At 54.1% G+C, this 5,603-nt stretch overlaps 1 long non-coding RNA gene across 1 annotated transcript; it reads left to right on the top strand.

Moving 5' to 3' along the window:
• The first annotated feature begins 704 nt into the window (after positions 1 to 704).
• LOC120403716 lies at positions 705 to 5,014 on the top strand. Its single transcript, XR_005597692.1, has 3 exons — positions 705 to 830; positions 4,010 to 4,089; positions 4,909 to 5,014. It is a non-coding gene; the product is annotated as an uncharacterized LOC120403716 (long non-coding RNA).
• Positions 5,015 to 5,603: the final 589 nt, after the last annotated feature.

The raw sequence follows: 5,603 nt of genomic DNA, 5'->3' as shown, positions 1-5,603 counted from the left end.
CCATGTTCTCATTAGACATGTTGGCATTGGCCATTGCATTCACCCTGGCCCCTGCCACTCCTGCCCTGCTCCCTCCCACCCCCAGTCCAACCCCTTCCCCAAAGTCCCCGCCCCAACTCCGCCCCCTTCCTGCCCCTATTCGACTCCTTCCCCAAATTTCTGCCCCAGCCCTGCCTCTTCCCCACTTCCTCCCTGAGTGCGCCATGTTCCCGTTCCTCTCCCCTCCCTCCCGGAGCCTGCTACAGCTCTTTGGCAGCGGCAAGAGCTGGGAGGGAGGTGGAGAAACGGGGACACGGCACATTCAGGGGAGGATGTGGAAGTGAGGTGGGGCAGGGGTGGGGCGGGGCGGGAAGCTTGGCTGCCAGTGGATGCAGAGTACCCACTAATTTTTCCTCCAGCCCCAGAGCACCCACAGAGTCGGTGCCTGTGCTCGCACGGCTACTGTGTTATTATCTCCAGAGCATTCGGCAGCAGTCCGGGCTGCCCCAGGAGGAAGCTGAGCCGGGGGCGATTGGGGTGGTCAGATTGCTGCTCGCTGCCTACACTAGAGCGCTCCTGCAGGGAGGCATCAGCACACTGCCCTGGCCTGCTGGGGTGTCTCTCAATTGCAGCACTGGGAGCCCAGCGAACAGAACCATTCTGCACATCACTACCCACTCCTTCCCGGCCCCACCGCCCCTTTCCCTCCCAGCGCCCCATGCAGCCAGAGCTAGACAGACAGACACACGGCCAGCCTGGCTACTGAGGAAGGCGTTTCCATGGTAACGAGCAGCACATCCGAAAGCTCTCAGAGCTTCCTCTCCTCCACTCGTGACTGGCCAGCTTGAATGGTGAGAGGGGATAGGAGAGCCAGACGGTTTCCCACATAATCCTGGTACATGATCGCTCCCCCTCTTGTGCGCACATCCCGGTACACGCTTGGGACCTGCGTGTGCACACATCCCACTACACACTCGTTCCCCCTTTTGAGTGCACATCCCAGTATGCACTCGCTCCCCCTTGTGTGTGCACATCCTGGTACACCCTCGTTCCCCCTTGTGAGTGCACATCCTGGTACATGCTTTCTCCCCCTCGTGTGTGCATATCCTGGTATGCGCTCATTCCCCTGTGTGTGCGCACATCCCGGTACACACTCGCTCCCCCTCATGGGTGCACATCCTGGTACACCCTCGTTCCCCCTTGTGAGTGCACATCCCGGTACACACTCGCTCCCCCTCATGGGTGCACATCCTGGTATGCACTTGGTCCCCCCAATGCGCGCACACACATTCCCAGTATGAATTTGGCCTCCCTTAGCACTAGTGCATGCCATGGTACATGCTTGGCTCCACCTATCACATTCCCTGCCCCAGTATATGCTTGGCCACCTCACGTGTATGCACCCCCGCATACTAGTTTGTCCTTTTTCACGCACACACACTCCTTTGTGCATGTTTGCTCCCCCCCTCATGTGCACACAAACCCTCGTACACGCTTGCCTCCCCTCACACGTGCACACACCCCAGTAGGTGTTCGGTCCCCTTCCCCCACTACACACACCCTAGTACCTGCTCAGCTCCTTCCCCCACTGCACACATCCTGGTACGTGTTCGCCCCCGCAGCACCTGCCTGCCCCCTGAGCATGTGCACACCCCCTTCCTCCCTGCCCCCAGTGTGCAAGATACATGCTTGGCCCCCTGGCACTAGCAAACATCCTAGTAGACGCTTGGCTCCCCCAGCAACGCCCTCCCCCAGTAGGCACTTGCGTCCCCTGTCATGCACAGACACCCTGGTACGTGCTCACTCCCCTTGCGTGCACAGAGCATGTATAAACTGGGCATTTGTCCCATTGTAGCAGGGGAGTTTCTTTATGTGCGCTGTGCCCTGGCTGAGTGGCGTGAAGAGAGAATCGAAGTCCCCACGGCGATTCACTTCACCCAGGTGCCTGCCCACCTTGACTGTCCCCTCCTGGCCCCGTGTGAATAGGACTCGCATCACAGGGAGAACTGAGCCCAGGGGTTCCTGCGTGTTTACCTCAGTCTCTTCGAGGGAACGCTGGGCAGGGGTGAGAGTGCCCCTACTCCAAGATCCTCCTAACTCAATTGTTACCTTTGTAACCAGTGATCGCTGCACTTCACTTAAACACATACACAAGTTATTTACACCAAAGCCCTCTCCTTGGGGAGTAAAGAGCCCTTCACGGTCTAAGCCCAGTGAGGACATGGCTTGGGAAAGGTTCAGTGCAGCGGCCTCCAATAAACCTTATAAACTACAACCAATTTACTAGCCCGGTGTCTTCTGCCTAGACCTGGACGTGCTGCTCTGACACTGCAGGAGGGGGTGGGGGTCTGGTGCATAGCGCCCTCTCGCCCAGCCACGTTCCCCCCTCTGGGTCTGGTGCGTAACGCCCCCTCGCCCAGCCATGTCCCTGCCCTCTGGGTCTGGTGTGTAACGCCCCCTCGCCCAGCCATGTCCCTGCCCTCTGGGTCTGGTGCGTAATGCCCTCTCGCCCAGCTACGTTCCCCACTCTGGGTCCGGTGCGTAACGCCCCCTTGCCCAGCCACTTCCTCCCACTCTGGGCCTGGTGCATAGCGCCCTCTCGCCCAGCTATGTTCCTCCCACTGGGTCTGGTGCGTAACGCCCTCTCGCCCAGCCTCGTCCCCGCCCTCTGGGCCTGGTGCGTAACGCCCCCTCGCCCAGCCATGTCCCTGCCCTCTGGGTCTGGTGCATAACGCCCTCTCGCCCAGCCACGTTCCCCCCTCTGGGTCCGGTGCGTAACGCCCTCTCGCCCAGCCACACCCCCGCCCTCTGGTTCTGGTGCGTAACGCCCCCCTCACCCAGCCACATTCCCCTTTCTGGGTCTGGTGCGTAACGCCCTCTCGCCCAGCCATGTTCCCCCCTCTGGGTCTGGTGCGTAACGCCCTCTCGCCCAGCCATGTTCCCCCCTCTGGGTCCGGTGCGTAACGCCCTCTCGCCCAGCCACATTCCCCTTTCTGGATCTGGTGTGTAACGCCCTCTCACCCAGCCTCGTCCCTGCCCTCTGGGTCTGGTGTGTAACGCCCCCTCGCCCAGCCTCGTCCCCGCCCTCTGGGTCTGGTGCGTAACACCCCCTCGCCCAGTGATCTTTCCCACTCTGGGACTGGGCAACCAAAACCCCACTACATTTCAATAAGGGGCCAACAGCCCCTTCACGCTTTGGACACGTTATCCCCCCGCACAGTACACACTTGCTCCACTCACAAGTCACCCTGGTGCAAACCTGCTCCCTCCTCACATGCACACCATGGTACACGCTTGCCTCCTCCCCCACCCCCCGGCCCCGCCCCAGTATATGCTACACATACACCCTCCCTTACGATAAATGCTGCATCCCATCAAGGTATACGCTACAGACACATAAACCCCACAAGCTATACGCAGCATCCCACCAGGGCATACAATTCCCACACTGCCCACCGCCCCCAGCAATTCTGAAAAAAAAAGGTTTTGTGTGGAACTGAAAACAAGTTTTTTTTGCTGTGAATTGAAAAGTCTAAAAAAAAAAAACCAGTTGGGCTCGAATGAGCTGTTTCATTGTGATTTTCAGTGTTGTTGAGGTGGCCCAGGACTGTAATGGCAGGTGGTGCAGCAGGTCAGGCCTGAGGGGCGTTGGAAGAGTCAGCACTGTCCTGCCAGGAGCTGTTTGGTGTGTGAGACCGTAAGGAGACTCAGGGCTGGCAGGACACAGAGATGGTGGTTGTGCCTGCCTGCGTTATATCTAGTCAATGTTGTCCATCCCTTCACTTTACAGGTGCTTGACTCAAAAGCCATTGAAGTCAATAGGGGTCTTTCCGTTTACTTCAGTGGGCTTTGAATCAAGCCCTTAATCCATAAAGGTAAGTGGACAGAACTATAGTGTGTTAATCTCATTCTGGGTCTCAGTTTGTGCAGTTCAATAAACCAGCATTGTGCAGAGCGATCCAGTGGTTTGCCTCAGCCTCCTCGCACTCCAGCCTAGATTACCTGTCATTTACCCTCATGTTTATTCCAGGCAGAATTCTGTTGATACAGCAACGGTTTTTGTCACCAAACTGTCAAAGGAAGAAGCTAAACATCTCTAGGCCTATTTAGGTAACACATCTGTTAATCAAAGTGAGATTTGCATGTATAAACTTCAGGGTAGCTGGGCTGCACATTTCATTTCTTTCCTCATCAGACCCAAACATTTCTATGCAAAACAGACCCTGGGTTTTACCAGATGAGCTCAAATAGATTGCTGTGCGAGTATGTCTGTGTGTGTGTGTTTACATCTAAATGGTGTCGAATTTAAGTGACATTCTGCATATTTAAATTCCCCCTGAAAGTTCAACTGGATAAAGTGTTCTTTCACTTTGCAGCTAAAACTGTTGTGCAGCATTGCTGTGCGCTGTTAAACAGCTGCTGAGGTCCACCCCAGAGGTGGCTGAATTTTTTTCTGAAGTGGTTCCAGACAAATCTAGTTTACTTATATAAAATAAGCAGTCCCACTTAGCTTGAAGGGAGTAAGGCAAATCGGGTTTAGCCCATAGCTTTATTGGTCAGTTAAAAAAACACTTTGGGATCCCTTTTTGGATGAAGACGCTGTGCAAAAATGCTCCTCCATTATTAGCTATGTGATTTAAGGCCATAGTTTAAACTGATGCCAATATGAAAAGTTGATTGGCTTGCACTAGAAGCTCAGATGAAAATACAGCTTTATAATATGGAAAGCTTGGCCTGAACTTCTTAATTTAATCATATCATCTAATTGTTATAGTGTGTATATATTGACATATATATAAAAACCAAAACCTCCTTCACATCTCAGTGTATAAATATAGAAAGTATTTTATCTAACGACTTCACCCTTGCTGCGTTCCTTGATGTGTTTCTATTTCTTCAATGGACTGAAAATGTCTCTCTGTTCTTCAGGTAGAACAGTAAATCTGCATATGTTTGAAGAGATTTTGCTGCAGTGGGAGAAAATGGAAATAAATGTTTAGGGCCTAACGGAACAGGTCCATTGATCCCAACCAGAAATGGATCTCATCTGAGCCACTGGGTCCAGTCACTTGTCATCCTGTTAGTAACAGTAGTATAATTTATTTGTATTGCGGTAGCACCTAAGCGCCCTGGTTATGGGCCAGGATCCCATTGTGCTTAGGTGCTGTGTAAAGGCAGAACAAAAAGCTGGCCTGCCAGAGGCCACTTGGCTTGTACTGAGCATGCTCACACAGACTGAGCATGCTCAGTACCATGTGCTGAAGCTGCTGCCCTCACTCTGCCCCTCCCCTATTGGCAGGTAGGGGTCATCTCTGCGGCCTGTACCCCAGAGAGTTTCCAATCCCACCTTTGCCCTTGGTGAGTCCGTTTCCCACCCACACCTTCAGCCTTGTTAGCAGCAAAGAACTAAAAAGTCAACCCTAGGGGTCGCATGGTCTTGAGAAATAAGCACAGAGCAGGAGCTGCTGAGTTCTAATCCTGGCCATGAGAATGATCTTTGTAAATGTCACTTCACCCTCCCAGCTTCCCTAGGACCTAGGGCAGAATTATTACCCCCCTCTGCAGCTGGGAGTGGGAGAACTGGAGCGACTTGCCTACGCTCACACAGCAAGCGTGTGACTACA

Source organism: Mauremys reevesii, linkage group 1 (genome assembly GCF_016161935.1).
Source record: "Mauremys reevesii isolate NIE-2019 linkage group 1, ASM1616193v1, whole genome shotgun sequence".
Taxonomy (NCBI): domain Eukaryota; kingdom Metazoa; phylum Chordata; order Testudines; family Geoemydidae; genus Mauremys; species Mauremys reevesii.
The sequence above is the reverse complement of the archived record's forward strand: the minus strand, read 5'-3'. Positions and strand labels throughout refer to the sequence as shown.